This window comes from Saccopteryx bilineata, chromosome 5 (genome assembly GCF_036850765.1).
Source record: "Saccopteryx bilineata isolate mSacBil1 chromosome 5, mSacBil1_pri_phased_curated, whole genome shotgun sequence".
In the NCBI taxonomy this organism is placed as follows: Eukaryota; Metazoa; Chordata; class Mammalia; order Chiroptera; family Emballonuridae; genus Saccopteryx; species Saccopteryx bilineata.
In genome coordinates this window covers 207,562,220-207,581,265 of record NC_089494.1, presented here as the reverse complement: position 1 = coordinate 207,581,265, position 19,046 = coordinate 207,562,220, and the positions used below count along the sequence as shown (strand labels likewise).

At 39.0% G+C, this 19,046-nt stretch overlaps 1 protein-coding gene across 2 annotated transcripts in view; it reads left to right on the top strand.

The window, feature by feature from the left end:
- The window catches only part of ART3 (ADP-ribosyltransferase 3 (inactive)), a 159,585-nt gene that overhangs the window by 81,840 nt on the left and 58,699 nt on the right, over window positions 1-19,046 (top strand). Inside the window, exon 1 of one of the 2 annotated variants that reach the window (XM_066233723.1) lies at window positions 3,012-3,033. The exons of the other annotated variant lie outside the window; for it this stretch is intronic. The gene's annotated coding sequence lies outside the window, so the exon portion shown is untranslated. Of the gene's footprint in view, window positions 1-3,011; window positions 3,034-19,046 lie in introns of those variants that run through there. 2 annotated transcript variants of the gene reach the window in all.

Sequence of the window (19,046 nt, the reverse complement as noted above, 5' to 3'; positions counted from 1 at the left end):
GTATTTCTAAATATTCTAGGAGGAAATAAGGGAGAAGAAAATAACCCTTCCTCTTTCTGTGAGGAAGACCACCCAGTAGTACATAAGGAAGGGGCTGCTGCTACTTGTGTATGACCCCAGAAGATGGGGCTATTCCTACCTGTGTGGATGCAGCCTGGTCTACTTTTCCTCAGAGCTGAATTGCAGTTTGGATGCTGAGGAAGATTTATTTAGTTCTTCATTTCAAGTCCTCAGATACTAAATTTAAAATAATGCAGAGTTGGGAGAGGGATTGGATTTGTGTTTTGATATTTTCACCTCATTTCCTTGAGTGATACAGAAAGTGAGCTAAGACTTTCTCAATAGGTTCTGACAGATGCTAATATGGATGGAAGTCTCTACTTAACACTTTACTGCCTCTCTGTGTCCCTGATTTAAAGTCTACCAGAAAGCACACCTTTTTCTACAGTAGTTAATTTGCTTGTACATTCATTTAACAAACATTTGTTTTAGCCATTTCTTACATGCCTGGCATTCTTGAATGTTGAACATAGGACAGTGAACAAAACCAACCAAGTTACTTTTTGTGTGCAGCTAACTAACTCATTGTAGAAGATAGTCTGCCTGATTTCGGCTGTTTCTGTAGATGTGTGTTTTCAGGACTATGACTTGTTCTTGACTAAATATTCTCTAATATCACATAAGGAGATTAATTTTTTTCAGCATATCCCCTCATCTAGTGAACTTGAGAGATTCTTTATTTTTTATTTTTTGTATTTTTTTGTATTTTTCTGAAGCTGGAAACGGGGAGAGACAGTCAGACAGACTCCCGCATGCGCCCGAACGGGATCCACCGGGCACGCCCACCAGGGGCCACGCTCTGCCCACCAGGGGGCGACTCTGCCGCGACCAGAGCCACTCTAGCGCCTGGGGCAGCGGCCAAGGAGCCATCCCCAGCGCCCGGGCCATCTTTGCTCCAATGGAGCCCTGGCTGCGGGAGGGGAAGAGAGAGACAGAGAGGAAGGAGGGGGGGTGGAGAAGCCATCTTTAGTGCCCTGAGTCAACTTGCTGCAATTAAGTTGTGGCTGCAGGAGGGGAAGAGGGGGAGAGAGAGAGAGAGAGAGAGAGAGAGATGCAAGAGGGGGAGGGGTGGAGAAGCAGATAGACATTTCTCCTGTGTGCCTTGACGAGTAATCAAACCTAGGACATCCACATGCTGGCCGATGCTTTACCACTGAGCCAAACGACCAGCACTATGTGATTTTCTTAGAACATTATTTAAATACTCTTCCTAGAAATTCCACAAATCCTGCAGGATATATCTAGGCAGCTGTTAGGGACTGGGGAGGCTGTGTTTTTCCAAAAGAGTTGGAGAAAGTTGTTGACACAACTAAAAAATCATTAAGGCATTAATTGTGCATATTTCATTGCTATTTGAAAACATTCCAGAGAGAGAGTGAATTTTGAAGAAGGATGTTTCTGAGTGTGTGCTTGATCTGTTTCTGGGACTTGAACATAAGAAGACATTCGCAAAATCTGTATCCTGCTAATATAACCTGGTATTTGAGAATGAGATGTACCAGACCTCACATTTCCTAAGGACACCTTCATCCTTGATATGTGATACCCTAAACATTGTAGTCTCAAGTAGACGGACAGAAGAAGGAGCAATTTCCAATTGGCCACCATTGCCTTACTGACCTCTGTATGCTTGAGAGAGCCACTGCCAGCCATCTATCTACCTTTCCTTTCCTCGTCAAAATGCCAGAAGGAATGAAATCAGAACCTTGTCACACCTTGTATGAAAGATTACTGAACTCTGTACCAGATTTCTGACGTTAAAGGAGAGACAGATATCTGTACTCTGAAAGATGAGCACAAAGAGAAGAAATAAGCTTTTAACTTAGATATTGAAGATTTGAAAAATAGTTACCGACAATTCAATTTACTTTGCTTTTAACTATGCCTCTTTATGCTGATCAGACACAGACTATCTATATCTTGTTTCTGGTGTTGGATAGTTTTCCATTGTCTTAAATTTACTGAAAAGGAGAGGTTTCCTGGAACAGCTAAGCTAACAGTGATTTATTGAACTACAACTCTTTGGTTTCCCTGGGAATTAATTATGATTTTGATCATTTCTCTTCTAAAAAGAAAACTTATGTTACCTTTTTGGAAGGACTATTATCAAATAATCATCATATCCTTTTTTTTCTCAACCTGGAAAAACACAATTTATAAATACTGTTTCTTTTATTTAGAACTAAATTTACTTGCCTTAGAATGTTACTTTTTGTCAAGTGAACACTGCTGAGTTGGTTTTATTTATAATGGTATAATTAACAAAGGCCAAAGAGAAGTTACTTGATTTATTTTTACAGTAATTCAGAAGGAATAAAAAGAATATAGGTTTGAAATGAATTGCTTTCCTTTAGAATTTTTCATAAAATTTTAAAACTTCATATGTTAAAATTTGGAGCACAGAAGAAAAAATTATTAAGTATGTTACCTCGTTGAATAGATCAACCCTCTTTTCAATGCCTTCTATACTCTTCTCAGAACATTTGCTGCCATTTGCATGTATTTGAGCCAGGAGCAGTGGGTTGTACAAAACAGCTTCAACTTCACCAGAAACTTCAGAGAAATCTTTTTTCTCACAACAAAGGCATCTCTGTGCATGGCCTTAAGTTGGCTGCCTAGAAAATGACTGCTATCGACAACTGCCAAGTTGATGTAGATGTTAATGTGCATTTTCCAAGTTGGGGAACAGCATGCTTATTGTTAGGGGATAAAAACACATGAGAGATTAGCCATGAGCAACTTTATAAACAACCAAATGAAGAAAGTTTGATTCAATTATAGGAAGGGAAATTTGCGGTAGCTTCCTTTATCACTAGTTTATTACCTTACTACCCAGAAGCTGGAAGAGAGGGGAAAGTAGTTCTGGCTGATGCTACTTCAGGGCTAATTGGAAAGAGAGCAGTCAGTGCACAGAAAGATTCTGCTGAAGAGCTGTGTCCTCCGTGGGAATGTCAGAGGAGCTATGTGTGTAAGGTATGAAGCTGCATTGGGTTTATTTGTATGTTTTTTTATATTTTTAGTCAAGTGTCCATTTTTATGTAACATTTCAGTATGCATGGCTTGCCAGTATGAACTAAGGGTTAAACTAAATATAATGTTTTAAGTTATACAGTTAGGATATAGTAAAGAATGTGAAAAAAAAAGGATTGGAAGGACATTAATGATGGAAATATTATATTATCTTGATACTTAGAATGACTTTCTTTTGGATTCAAAACAAGAATATTTAGATACGCTATACATTATTTTTACTTTGTACATTTTGCTAAATACTATTTTTCTTCTTAATAAAAAGCCAACAAGGCATTCTTCTCATTTTCCTATTTCTAAGATTTTCCTAACTTCCTGGTTCTGCTTTAGAATCATGCACAAACTAGCTTACTGTCAGTTTTTACTTTTACTGTGTGGGTAGGTGAGCATTACGAGATGTGGCAGGGGAAACGTGGCTTCTTCCCCAGCTCTGGTTTCCTGTCTCTCACCTTGCATCTTTACAAGTGCGGAGCTGGGTGTATGGAGGTAGCAGAATGAGTGGCAAATACCGTAATAATTACTATTGTTTGTTTGGATGCTTGCCTTGTGCCAGATATTATTATTGTATATAGTGTCTCACTAGTTCTCACAATAATTCTGTAAGAAAGAACCTTTTTTAAAAAAAAAAAAAAAGAAGAAGAAAATGAGGCCCAAAAGATTGTATTACTCCTCACCCAAATCATTTAATACATTCAGTAAACAGAGTCAGGGGACAGCAGCAGGAAAACACACTTGAGTTCCCTTCTGTGATGAAGACTGGGGAGTGAAAAGGCCACCTTGCATGTCTGACTGTATAACTCCCAGGCCCACGGCTCCTTAAAAAGTAGAAAACTCAATAAATGATTGGAGTAGGCGATTAAGTATAGAATAATGGGATACATAGAATCTGAGGGTCCTAGTGAGAAAGTAAGTAGAAAAACATGAGAAAGTTTAGAGCCCCATTTAACTTATATTCCACTGAATAGCAGGAGAACGATTACTGTGAGACTTCTTAAAACTTGTTCTTTTGTATTAATGTTTATCCTTTATTTCCCCATCATGACTGGCAGCAGTAACCCCTAGAAAACTTGACAATTAATGCTTATTCCAGTGATAGGAAAAACAGGAAAAAGCCTGTGTTCTTTCTACAGTTCAGTGAGGTGGACAGAAACTCTGGTCTGAGGCAACAGTAGGCTGATCCTTGTCCCTGGGAATTTATACCAGATGAGGGCCTTAGACCCTCCCAGGGGAAACAGGGAAGGATAGAGGAGGAGGACAGGGAACTGCTGTAGGGCATCAGTGACAGTGCTGCTCCTTCATTCCCATCCCGCCCTCCCACTACCTTTCTCCTTTTCTCAGCCTATATTCTAAATGAGTACATTCTACCTTCTAAATAGTAGCTCTTATTTGTTCCCTCATCCCAGGCCCCTCCCACTCCAGAACTCTTGAAGTTTGATGACTTTACATATTTGGAAGGATGCCAGGGTTCAGCCCAGCTAGTAGATGGAGTTAAGAGTTAATCTAGTGGAGGGAGAATTCTACTTAGACCTGTGGAGTCATCCCAAATTCCAAAGAATGTTTAGAGTCAGAGTTGAATCAAGAAAGCCAGAGAAACATGTATACATATTGCCAAAACAGAGGGCTCCTAAAACAAGTCTCAAATCATCAGGGATTCAAGAATTAAGGAAAGAGAAAAGAGAAGCAGTTTTAAAGTAAGAGGGGAGCAGGCCTGGGACTTGCCAAGAACCAGCATTCTGGTTACAGTAACATAGTAATGGGATGTTGGATGTATTTAAATAGATGAGGAAAGAGGCAGAATTCCTGTTGGCCATCAGGTTGGGGACAGAGTGAATAAGAGAAAGGGATACATTTCTGACATCTCAAGTTCAGATCTATAATACATTTCTCCCTAGAAAAAGAATACATATAAATTAGATTTCTAGGCCAGCCTGCTAAAATAGAATTACATCATAGGGAACTTGAAGTGTAGGCTGTGTCATGAAAAAAAAAAAAAACACTTTAGTATAAACTAATGGGTCTTTAAATAAACTTTCAAATTAGGTTTCGTTGATAAGTAGGAAATTAAAGTTAGCCAAACTTTGAGATCATTGCTTATAGATATTCATTAAAAAGATAATTTACTTTGAATCTTTAAAAAGTTAAAAAATAATAGTGATACTTTTGAAAAGTACTGACCAGTTATTTTATAGAATGTCCCTCAATTTTAGCTTGTCATGTTTTCTCATAATTGGAATGAGGTTATGTATTTTTGACAAGAAAACTAAAAAATGCTGTTTTTTATTTTCAATATATCATATTAAGGAATCTATAATGTTGACATGACTTATTATTTAGTGATATTTACTTTGATCATTGGGTTAAGTTTGTACCTGCCAGGGAAAACTATGCAGACTGAGAAGAATCAGGAGAAATAACTAATGCAATGTGGATCCTGGATAATTCTAGAAAAAGGACATTAGTGGAAAAATTGGTGAAATTTAAATCAAGTCTGTGGTTTAGATAAACAATAGTAACATCAATAACATCAATGTTCTTTTCTGTTCTTGATACTTGTACTAAGATGTTAATATTAGAAGAGGAGGGAGGTAAGAATCCTTTGTGCTATTTTTGCAGTTATCTGTAAGTCTAAAATTATCTCAAAATAAAAAGTTAAAAATAATATCTAATACTTACATACTGTTTACCACTCTTTTGATTCCTCTCAACAATCCTGTGAAGGGAACTGTTATTATCCCTGGTTGACAGAAGAGGAAACTGGATACAGAGAAGTAAGAAATATGTTCGACATCACATGGTTATTAAGTGGTCACATAGCTAGACAGTGGCTGAGTTGAATTCGAACTGAGGCATTGTGAACCCAGAAATCCATTATATCATACTGACTTTCAGTATGCTATATATACACATGGTTTAAAAATAACTCAGACATGCCAAAAACAGATCTATCCTCCACTGAGACAATCTCTATTACTAGTTTTATTCTTTAATTCTTCAGAGAGGAATTTACTCTTTAAACATTGATAGCAGCCCAGTTTGGTTTTTATCCATATTATTCTAAGCTCTGCTGTGGAAATGTTTTGTTCTCTTTTCAGAAGCTTCTCTTGGCACGCTGACTATCATAAATAACAATGTTGGAAACTAGGGAATCCCATCTGAGTTGGTCAAAGAGGAAACTCTATTAAGAAAGTGCTACCTGCCCTGGCCAGTTGGTTCAGTGGTAGAGTGTCGGCCCAGAGTGTGGAAGTCCTGGGTTCGATTCTTAGGGCACACAAGAGAAGCGCGTATCTGCTTCTCCACCCTTCTCCCTCTCCTACCTCTCTATCTCTCTCCCTCCAACAGCCAAGGCTTCATGAGTGCTGAGGATGGCTCCCTGGCCTCCACCTCAGGTGCTAGAATGGTCCCAGCCACAACAGAGCAATGCCCCCCCCCCTCAGTAATGCCCTTGGTGGGCATGCCGGACAGATCCTGGGAGTCTGTCTGACTGCCTCGCTGCTTCTAACTTTGGAAAAATACAAAAAAAAAGTGCTAATTGTTCATAACTACTAGGTGCAGTCTGTACAGTAAAATTAAGTAGAATCAGATTTCGTTTAGAATTTAGCGAAGAAGTTCTGTCACTCTCATGGATATTTTGATTAGTGTAAATGCCTTTTTCTTCTCAGTATCATTACTTATTTACTCTTAAAAAAACAAAATTTGTAGCCATTGTAACAGTGGCTTTGTATTGTTTGTTATTTGGGTTTGGATTCTTTAAAATTGAAGAAAGATTATGATGTGTAGAATACTGTAGATAAGAGTTCTTTTGGAGTCTGAGTTACCAGATAATGTAGAGACTGAACCTGAGCTTTCTATAACTGCCAGAGGCAGAGGGTCCCACAAGGTATATATTGCTCTAAAAAAAGATTCCATCTTTGAGTGATATAGAAAGTTGATAAAATGCATATATTAACAGTTACTGATGCAGTAAGCTTTATAATTCTAGAAATCAATCATAGCTGATGCATTTGTATAGAGAAATTCATTTCTATCTTTCTGTCATCTTGGGTGAAAAAAGAAAAGAAACTATTTATTTAAAAGGTGAGAAAGACAGCAGGAATTTCCTGCCTATTCATATATACACACATACTACAAACACATCAAGCATGCAGTTGCTACAGAAACACCTTATGCTTGTCTTTTCCCATAGTTAGGGCATTTGCCCCTATGTTTTGAATTAAAATCTGTTAACAGCAGTAGTGGCTTTTCTGTTGCCTTTGGAGTCACAGTTAAGGGGAAGAATCTAAAGGTAGAAATTTGCTTTGGAAAGTCCAAATGCCAAAGTTCCTTTAGTTTTCTTAGTGTTTTTCTTTCCTTTTGTCTTTCTTTTTTCCCCTTCAGTATTCATTCACATCCCCAATCCTATTCTCTCTCTCTCCACTCTTAATTTTTTTCATTGCTTTTATTAGTGCATCATTAATGTTGCATAGAGCTATAAAACCTTCCATATCATAATTTTTACTAATAAATATAAATGTAAATAAAAACACACTACTTTCAAATAATTAAAAAATATTTTAACCAAATATTGATGGACTTTTTCTCAATTAAGTATATGTATAGTTTGAAACAAACCTAAAGCTACAAAAGACTAAACTTCATGATTAAATCATATTCTTCCATAATACAGTCATTTATCAAAGAAAAACTAATATGCAGTAATAGTTTAATTCACCAGAAATTTTTTAGCATTTATGAATGTTCTTTGTATTTCACTTACTGTCATCACTCTTAGCACCTACCTTCACACTGGAGGAGGAGGAGTAGACATAACTATGCCCCATACTGAGCCTGGTTTTTCTGAACTGTGACTCTGGGCATGGCAATCAGTTGCATACTTATCTGAGATTACCCTGAAGATTTCTTCAGATCTGTTAATTATTCTTAAAACTACTCTACCAGGACTTTTTTTCTTTCTAGAAATGTCATTCAAACCATGTTATTCCCCCATTCCGAGCTCTTCATTCTCTGTGACAACTTCTTGGGTGCTTATAAAGCTTCAGATGGCAAGACTTCTCAGAAATCAAAGTACTTGTACTCATAAGCTCAAAGCAATTAGGTTATTTTATAATCCTTGCTACAGTGAGAAAACAGGTAAAAAGATGAAGTGACTTATTAACAACCTATGCCATTTTTTTAGCATTTTGACTTTAGAGATTTCAATGTATCATACAATCTGATGTGCAAAATACAGTTTTTGTGAGGTAGGCAGGGCCAGTATACTTTTACAAATGAAGACACTGAGATTCAGACATGTTTCACTTGGGTAGGGTGGCACAAATAGAAACTGATGTCATTAGAACTTGAACTCAGATCCTTTGATTCCCAACCCCCAGCACGTCTCCTTGTAACCACAGTGGCTTTCACTAGAGCACAGTGAGAAGCAATGCACCGTCCATAGCACCACCCACTAAAACTTGATTCAGTGTACACTAGGTAGATGTTTCTGAAATCTGAGGAAAATGAGTACTGTTCCCTTGGAAGCACAATCTGTGTATTGTTTTCAGTGGTGTTCTAGATAGTCCCAATAGCTTAATAAATGATAACTGGTACAATAAAATGAAAACCTAAAATGTTGAATTGCAAAGAAACTGTATCTTATGTAGCTTACAGAGAAAAACTAATGTCAGATTTGAGATCAGCACACTCGAATTAGGTAAGAACAAGTGTTTTTGTGGATACAACAAAATTTTGTTTCCCAGTGAAATTCTATTAAAATTTCAAGGTCACAAATTTCCTATTTTCAAAGGATAATTATTTATTTATTTATTTATTTTTGTATTTTTCCAAAGTTGGAAATGGGGAGGCAGTCAGACAGACTCCTGCATGCACCTGACCGGGATCCACCCAGCATGCCTACCAGGGGTGATGCTCTGCCCATCGTGGGGCGTCGCTCTGCTGCAATCAGAGCCATTCTAGCGCCTGAGGCAGAGGCCACAGAGCCATCTTCAGCACCGGACCAACTTTGCTCCAGTGGAGCCTCAGCTGCAGGAGGGGAAGAGAGAGACAGAGAGGAAGGAGAGGAGGAGGAGTGGAGAAGCAGATGGGCGCTTCTCCTGTGTGCCCTGGCCAGGAATTGAACCCGGGACTCCTGCACGCCAGGCCAACGCTTTACCACTGAGCCAACCACCAGGGCCTTCAAAGGGTAATTTTAAAAATGAGAATACAATCAAAGTTTAGTAGATTAAATATTCTTCAGACTAGTTCTTCCTTTTTCTTTAATACATACATAAATAAATACATACATACAAGTATAGATGATAATAGATTGGAGGCAAGCTACCAGAATGTTGGGTATTAAAATAGTTTCGATGGGACTGTAAGTTATTCAACTTTCAGAAACACATATTAAAGAACAACTTTGGTTAAAATATCAAAACACCTGATTTCCTATGATAAGTTTTAAGATTTTCTTTATTAATTTTTTAAGGAAAACTTCCCTCAAGAAGTCATATTGTTCGTCTTTTAAAAAATTTGATTGACTTATTGGAGAGAGAGAAGCATCAACTGGTTGTTCCATTTAGTTGTATACTCATTGATTGCCTCTCATATGTGCCCTGACTGAGGATTGAACCCTTGACCTTGGTGCACCAGGACTACACTTTATCCAGCCAGGGCTTTATTAAAAATTTTAAATTATTTATTTGTTTTAGCTATCTCAAATTTTTCCTACTATAAACAATTGTTTTCTCTTTAAAAATTAACATCTTGTGATGTTAATTCTTGTGACATTCATCCTTTTTTTAAAATTTTTATTTAGAAATTAAATTTAACAGGGTGATATTGATCAATAAATAAGAGTACATAGGTTTTAGGTAAACTTTTCTATAGCATTTGAACTATTGCTTACCGTATTTCCCCATGTATAAGATGCACCCTTTTTCAAAAAATTTGAGTCTAAAAACTGAGTGTGTCTTATACAGTGGTTGTGGCATAAAATGCCATAGATGGAACTGAGGACAAGGTAATATATGAAAACAGTGATTCCTCATCAGATGCAGATGAGGACAAGCTAATGGATGGGACTTTTGACAGTGATGAGGAGTTGTATGAATTTTATGATGAATAAAACTTGAGTTCAATAACTTTATGTACATTTGTTTTTGAAATTTCAGGCCCCAAAATTAAGGTGCATCTTATACATGATGAAATGTGGTATGTTGTATACCCATCACTCAAAATTAAATCATTTTCCCTCACCATATATTTGTCCTTCTTTACTCCTTCCCACCGTTCACCCACATTCCCCTTTTCCTGGTAACCACTTCACTTCTATCTATGTCCATTAGTCTTAGTTTTATATCCCACCTATGTGTGAAATCATGCATTTCTTAGGTTTTTCTGATTTACTTATTTCACTCAGTATAATGTTCTCAAGGTCCATCCATGTCGTAAATGTCACTATGTCATCATTTCTTATGGCTGAGTAGTATTCCATTATATATACATATATATCACATCCTTTTTATCCAATCCTCTGTTGAAAGTGTATTGAAGTACACTTTGGTTGTTTCCATGTCTTGGCCACCATGAATAATGCTGCGATAAACATGGGGGTGCATTTGTCTTACACACCAATGTATGTCTTTCAGAGTTGTTGCTCTAGCTTTGTTCTCTCTTTACTTTTTATTTCTGGACACAAGTCACTGCAGACCTGTACCTGACTCTATTCTAGGACAGGAAGAGTAAATTGGGACAGTTAGGATTTCAGGAAAACCTGGTATTTGCAATAGACAATGAAGGGGAGGCATAAAATAATGGGAAATCTCAGTATCTTTCTGGTTAATGAACTAGTCTATTGATGCTGAGATGGTATATAAAGGATGTTTAATAATCAGTATACTAAAGGTGCATTAGGATTAAATAATGGAGGAATCTTGAATTATGGAGTCAAATAACTATTTCCAAATTTTATTAGCATTGTCATATAGTCTACTTAAGTCTTTCATTGATAAATGAGAAGTCTTCATTCATTCTAATGCTACAAAAGTTTAGGAAGGAAACTCTTAAATAAAAATCTTCAACTATTTACCGCAGATACTGGGATAGGCAGTGTGAAACAACTGGAACGTCTATAAATATAAAAGAAACCCCAAAAAAGGTGATGTTTTTCACTGGGTTAAGGAATGAATGAAAATGCCAAAGCCTAAGAATTGTGAACCACAAAAGTAGGTTTTTCCATGAAATTTTAGAGTGTTTTTCCCTGGATATTCTAGGGACCTTACATAACAGTGTTGTTGAGATAGTTTAACGTAGCCTTTGATCAGTTTTATCTAAAAGCTAACAAGCGAATATTTGAATTTGGTATTTGTGGTAAGAGTAGGCAGGAACTCACTGAAAAAATTACTTAAGAAGAGAAAGCCAATAGAGATGATGCAACAATGTAAGAAAGCTACCATGCTCTGGTAAGTAGCTCAGTAGGTTAGAGCATCCTCCTGATGTGTCAAGTTTGTGGATTCAGTCCCTGATCAGGACACATATAAGAAACAACCAATAAATGCATAAATAAGTGGAACAAAAAGTCGATGTTTCTCTATTTCCCCCCTCACCCTCCACACACACACATACTTTCTTCTTCTCTCTCTAAAATTACCAGACTGGGCCCTGGCCGGTTGGCTTAGTGGTAGAGCGTCGGCCTGGCGTGCAGAAGTCCCAGGTTTGATTCCCGGCCAGGGCACACAGGAGAGGCGCCCATCTGCTTCTCCACCCCTCCCTCTCTTCTTCCTTTCTCTCTCTCTTCCCCTCCCTCAGCCAAGGCTCCATTGGAGCAAAGATGGCCTGGGCACTGGGGATGGCTCCTTGGCCTCTGCCCCAGGTGCTGGAGTGGCTCTGGTCGCAACAGAGCGACGCCCCAGAGGGGCAGAGCATCGCCCCCTAGTGGGCGTGCCAGGTGGGTCCCGGTCAGGTGCATGCTGGAGTCTGTCTGACTGTGTCTCCCTGTTTCCAGCTTCAGAAAAATACAAAAAAAATAAAAAAAATAAAATAAAATAAAATTACCAGACTGGTGGGCAGTCCAAGATGGTGGCATAGGAAGATCTTGAACTTACCTCCTCCCACAGTCACATCAAATTTACAGCTGTAGGCCCTGGCCGGTTGGCTCAGCGGTAGAGCGTCGGCCTAGCGTGCGGAGGACCCGGGTTTGATTCCCGGCCAGGGCACACAGGAGAAGCGCCCATTTGCTTCTCCACCCCTCTGCCGCGCCTTCCTCTCTGTCTCTCTCTTCCCTTCCCACAGCCAAGGCTCCATTGGAGCAAAGATGGCCTGGGCGCTGGGGATGGCTCTGTGGCCTCTGCCTCAGGCGCTAGAATGGCTCTGGTCGCAACATGGCGATGCCCAGGATGGGCAGAGCATCGCCCCTGGTGGGCGTGCCGGGTGGATCCCGGTCGGGCGCATGCGGGAGTCTGTCTGACTGTCTCTCCCTGTTTCCAGCTTCAGAAAAATGCAAAAAAAAAAAAAAATTTTTACAGCTGTATGTAGAGCAATTACCACTGAAAAAGACCTGAAAACTAGCTGAACAGCTCCTCTATGGTGAGTAAGAAAGGCAGAGAAGGGGTCTTGTTATAAATCCCAGCCTGACCAGGCAGTGGTAAAGTGGATAGAGCATTGAACTGGGACGCAGAGGATCTAAGGTTTGAAACTCCAAGGTCACCAGCTTGAGCATAGGGTCGCTGGCTTGAGCGTAGAATCATAGGCATGACCCCATGGTCACTGGCTTGAGCCCAAAGGTCACTGGCTTGAAGCCTAAGGTCACTGACTTGAAGCCCAAGGTTGCTGGCTTGAGCAAGGTGTCTTGCTCTGCTGTAGCCCCCCAGTCAAGGCACATATGAGAAAGCAATCAATGAGCAACTAAGGTGCTGCAACAAAGAATGGATGTTTCTCATCTCTGTCCCTTCCTGTCTTTCCCTATCTGTCCCTCTCTTTGTCTCTCTCTGTGTTTCTGTCACACACACACACACTCCCACCCCTAGTGCAGTGAAGCACAATAAGGGATTTTACAAGTCTGGCATTTTCCCGAGGAGCAAGGTGTTCAAGTCCTACATCAGGTACCCCAACTTTTGGAACATGCACTGGAGAGACAGGCCCTAAAAGTATCTGGCTTTGAAAACCAACAGGGCTTACATCTAGTGGACTCAAAGGGCTTTAGGGATTTGAGACACTCTTTTTAAAGGGCTTGCTTTTGGATTCACTCGTTCTGGGAACCAGTGCCTAGACTATCTGTAAAGGAGAGAATTTGCTAATCTCAAAGTGTCTGCCAGAGTGGCAGGGACGGTTTGGGATTTTCTCCAGTGAAGGAGGTGTTGCTGGATGCCATTTTTTCAGTCTCCCTCTACCTTGCTAGTTCTGGCAAATAGGCACAGGCACAGCATTCTCCTACTGCCTAGCTAAAGCTTGTGGGCATGCCCCACCCTAGAGCTTTTCCCCAGCCTTGCTACAGCCATAGATGTACCTCACTATCAGGACTCTCCCTTCATTGTTGATATTGGTGGATGATGCACTCCACACAGGAAATACCTCTTGATTGCCTGACCCTGGTGGCCAAGGCAGGGCTTACCTTCCTGGGCCCCATGGGATTGTAATAATTGAAAAGACAGTTCTTGGCAGGCTACCATATGCAGGGCAGTGCACAAACAAGACTGAAACACACCCTTAGCCTTCCTGTGAAAACAATCTATTTACTAGTCCTGGAACTTCAACTTAAGAGATAGGCTCCAGGTTTGCCACACATCTAGAGGGTATAGAAGCACTCTCAGGGAACATAGGCAGGGAGACACCATCTTTGCACCCTATCTTGGTCTTACAACAGCTGACTGGTACCTCCAAAACGGAGCTTATATACTTATCTGAATTCCTGATTTTTTCAGCTGTCCCCTAGGGATATCTCCAGATCTGGGGGTTCAGCAGAGTTTTTGGTACACTGTCAACAACTGGGACCTATCAAGAGTAAATTAGGCTCACTATACAATCACAAAGGTTAGAGAGACAACCAAGAGCTAGCCCAAGGTTGAATGATAAGATTTGTTTCTTACACAAGGTCACTCCTTTAAGAGTGAGAGAAATAGCTGTTTCACTTAACACATAGAAACAAACACAGAGAGTCAAGAAAAATGAAGAGCCCTGTCCGGTAGAGCGTCGGCCTGGTGTGTGGATGTCCCGGGTTTGATTCTCGGCCAGGGCACACAAGAGAAATATCTATCTGCTTCTCTACCCTTCCCCCTCTCTTTTCTCTTTATCTCTCTCTTCCCCTCCTGCAGCCAAGGCTCCATTGGAGCAAAGTTGGCCAGGGCACTGAGGATGGCTCCATGGCCACCGCCTCAAGCGCTAGAATGGCTCCAATTGCACCTGAGTAATGGCCCAGATGGGCAGAGCATTGCCCCCTGGTGGGCATGCTGGGTGGATCCTGGTCAGGGACATGCTGGAATCTGTCTGCCACCGCCCCCCAACTTCGGAAAAAAAAAAGAAGAAGAAGAAGAAGAAGAAGAAGAAGAAGAAGAAGAAGAAGAAGAAAGAAGGAAGAAGAAGAAGGAAGAAGGAAGAAGAAGTCGAAGAAGAAGAAGAAGAAGTCGAAGAAGAAGAAGAAGAAGAAGAAGTCGAAGAAGAAGAAGAAGAAGAAGAAGAAGAAGAAGAAGAAGAAGAAGAAGAAGGAAGAAGGAAGAAGAAGAAGAAGAAGGAAGAAGAAGAAGGAAGAAGAAGAAGAAGAAGGAAGAAGAAGAAGGAAGAAGGAAGAAGAAGAAGAAGAAGAAGAAGAAGAAGAAGAAGAAGAAGATGATTATAACTGAGCTATTTTTAACACCTGAGGCAGAGGCTACATGTAGCCATCCTCAGCACCCAGGGCCAATGCACTCAAACTGGTTGAGCCATGGCTACAGGGAGGGATAGAGAAACAGATGGTCAATTCTCCTGTGTGTTCTGACCAGGAATCAAACTCAGGACATCCACATCCTGGTCTGATGCTCTACCATTGAGCCAACCAGCCAGGGAAGGAATATGTTTTAAACCAAAAAATAAAATGCAATCTCAGTAGAGACCTTAATGAAATGTAGATAGGTAACGTACTGATAAAAAGCTCAAAGTAATGAATTTAAAGTAATGGTCATGAAATTGCTCACTGACCTCAGGGGAAGAATGAATGAACAGTCTGAGAAATTCAACAAAGAGAGAAAATATAAGAAAGTACCAAATAGAAGTCACAGAGCTGAAGCATACAATAACGGAACTGAAAAATATACTACAGGGGTTCAACTGCAGACCAGATGAAGAAAAACAGATCAGCAACTTGGAAGACAGGATGTTGGAATTTACCCAAACAGCAGTCAAAAGAAGAAAGAATTTAAAAACATAAAGATACCTAGGCCCTGGTTGGTTAAGATCATCATCTCGAAATGATAATGTTGCAAGTTTGACCCCCAGTCGGGGCACACACGAGAAGCAATCAATGAATGCATGACTGAGTGGAACAACAAATGAATGCTGCCCTTCCCCTGCCTCTCTCTCTGTCTCTCTAAGAATCAATCAATGAATAAAATAAATTAAGCCCTGGCCAGAAAGCTCAGTTGGCTGGAGTGTTGTCCTGGACTGCAGAGGTTGCTGACTCATTCCCCAGTCAGGGCACATACGGGAGCAGCTTGATGTTTCTGTCTCTCCTTACCACTCTCTTTCAAAAAAAGAAAGAAAGAAAATGATATTTAGGGAAGGGGCAAAGAATTGGATGATTTTCCTTGTATGTCCGTTTAATCTTTCCATTCATATTTGTAAACATTAAAAAGAAAAAAAAAGAGATAGATTAAGGGACCTTTAGGAGGGCAACATCACATGGAATAACATTCATATTATAGTGTCCCTAGAAAGAGAAGGGAGAGAGAAAGGGAAGAAAACTTATTTGAAGAAATAATGGCTAAAAAGTTCCCTAACTTGGGGAAAGAAACAGACATTCAAGTCCAGAAAGCACAGAGTTACAAATATAATTAATCTAAAGAGATCTACATCAACACACATTGTAATAAAAATGTGAAAACTTAAAGATAAGACAAAATCCTAAACGCAGCAAGAGTAAAAACAAGTTGCTATGTACAGGGGTACCCCCATCAGCCGATGTTTCAGCAGAAACTTTGCAGGCCAGACGGAAGTGGTATGAAATATACAAAATGTTGAATGGAAAAGACTGCAAGAATATCCTACCCAACTTATTGGTCAGAATTGAAGGAGAGTTTTCCAGACAAGCAAAAGTTAAAAGAATTTCTAACTAAACCAGCCTTACAAGAAATGTTAGAAGTTCTTCACTAAGCTGTAAAGAAATGCACTAACTAGTAACATGAAAGTAAAAATTTCACTCGTAAAGGTAAATATATAGTAAAGATTGTGGAACAGAGACTTCTTAACTCCAGCATTATTATGGTGGAACATCTGATAGAAAAGCTTCTACCTTCAAGGAAGTTTGTGAGCTGCACACAGCAGGCCTAGGCATGAGGCACATGATGGATAAGGATGGGAGCACCAGGCCAGACCAGGTCCCCAGATCTCCACACTGGTCCAGGCCAGGAGTTGGTAGCTATCCTAGCTTCTGCCCAGCTCCCATGAGGTGTCCCTGCACCTGTCTCCAGAAGCATACTTCCCTTGCACATCAGCCCAAGAAAGAAATCTAAACTTGATGCTAAAGAAACTCATCAAACCACAAGGGAAGAGAGCAAGAGAAAAAGGAAAGACAGAGAGGAACTACAAAAACAGCTAGAAAATAGTTAACAAAATGGCAGTAAGTATATACCTAGCAACAATTACTTTAAATGTAAATGGATTGAATTCTCAATCAAAAGACATAGAGTGGATGAATGGATTAAAAAACAGGACTTAATTTATGTGCTGCATATAAGCGACTCACTTCAGATGTAAAGACACACATATACTAAAAGTGAAGGGATGGAAAAAGATATTCCATGAAAATGGAAATGAAAAAGAAGCTGGTGTAGCTATATTTATATTAGACAAAAAAGACTTTAAAACAAAGACTTAATGCCTGACCTGGAAATGCTGAGGTCGCTGGTTCGAAACCCTGGTCTTGCCTGGTCAAGGCACATATAGGAGTTGATGCTTCCTGCTCCTCCCCCCTTCTCTCTCTCTGTCTCTCTGTCTCTCTCTCTCTCTCCTTTCTAAAATGAATAAGTAAAATAAAAATTAAAAAAAAACCAAAGACTTAATAAAGGACAAAAATGGGCACTTCATAATGATAAAGGGGTCAGTCCAATAGGAGAATATAACATTTGTAAATATTTATGCACCCAATGTAGAAATGCCTAAATATTTAAAGGAAATATTAACAGGTCTAAAGGGAGAAAGTGACAGCAATAAAATAATAGTAGGGGACTTTAATATACCACTTATATCAATGGATAGATCATCCAGACTGAAAATCAATAAGGAAACATTCACCTTAAATGACACATTAGATCAGTGGTTTTTAATCTTTTTACACTTGGGGACCAATGAAAATAGCATTATTTCGGGACCACTAAGGCAGAAATTATTGAGCATAAGCAAATTCTAAAGTTATTCTTTACAGAACTAAATTTAAAAATTGTGTGGAAACACAAAATACCCCTAAAGCCAAAACAACCTTGAGAAAGAAGAACAAAGCTGGAGGTACTAGTTACCTTGATTTCAGTCTATATTACAAAACTATAGTAATTAAGATAATATAGTAAAAGCATAAAAACAGACACATAGATCCATGAAACAGAATAAAGAGCCCAGAAATTAACCTACACATGTATGGTCAATTAATTTATGTCAGAAAAGCCAAGAATATACAATGGGGAAAGGATAGTTTTGTCAATAAATGGTTTTGGGAAAACTGGACAGCGACATGTGAAAGAACGAAACTAGACCATCATCCTACACCATACACAAAAATGAAAGACTTGAATGTAAGCCCTAAAATCATTAAAGTCCTAGGAGGAATCATAGGTGCTCATCTCCTTAACATTGGTCTTGTGATGAATTTTTGGATCTAACTCTAAAAGCAACGGCAACAAAAGCAAACATAAACAAGTGGTACTGCATCAGACTAAAAAGCTTCTGCACAGCAAAAGAAACTATCAACAAAATGAAAAGGCATTCCTCTAACAGTAGAAAATAATTGCAAATTATATACCCAATGAGAGGTTAATATGGAAAATATATAAAAAACAGAAATAACCCAGTTGCAAAATAAAAAAAGAACCCCAAACAATGCCATTAAAAAATGGACAGAAGATCTGAATAGACAGTTTCCAACAGGCACATGAGAATATGTTCAATATCACTAATTATTAGTGGAATGCCAATCAAAACCACAACGAGTTATCACCTCACACCTGTTAGAATAGCTATACTAAAAAAGACATAAAATAACAATTGTTGGATAGGATTTGGAGAAAAGGGAGTCATTATACACATCATAGGAAGGTAGATGGGTTCAGGCACTATGGAAACAGTATTGAAGTTTTTCAAAAATTAAAAACAGAACTACCATAAGATCCAGCTATTTTATTTCTGGGTATTTATCTGAAAAAAAAAAGGAAAACATTAATTTGAAAAAATATATATACACACACACATCATATGTTCATTGCAGAATCATTTACAATAGCTAATAAACTATAGGAAAAAACCTAAGTGTTCACTGATGTATGAATGGATAAAGAAAATATGGTATATATACTATTCAGCCAAAAAAAGAAGGAAATCTTGCCATTTGCAACAACATGGATGGATCTTTATGGTGTTATATTAAGTGAAATAAATCAGAGAAAAGTGAATATTGTATGATTTCACTTATAAGTGGAATCTAAAAGCCAAAACAAATAGACAAAACCAAAGAAAACAAAACCAGTCTCATAGATACCGAGAACATACTGGTGGTTTACCAAAGGGGAAGGGATTGGGAGTGGGCA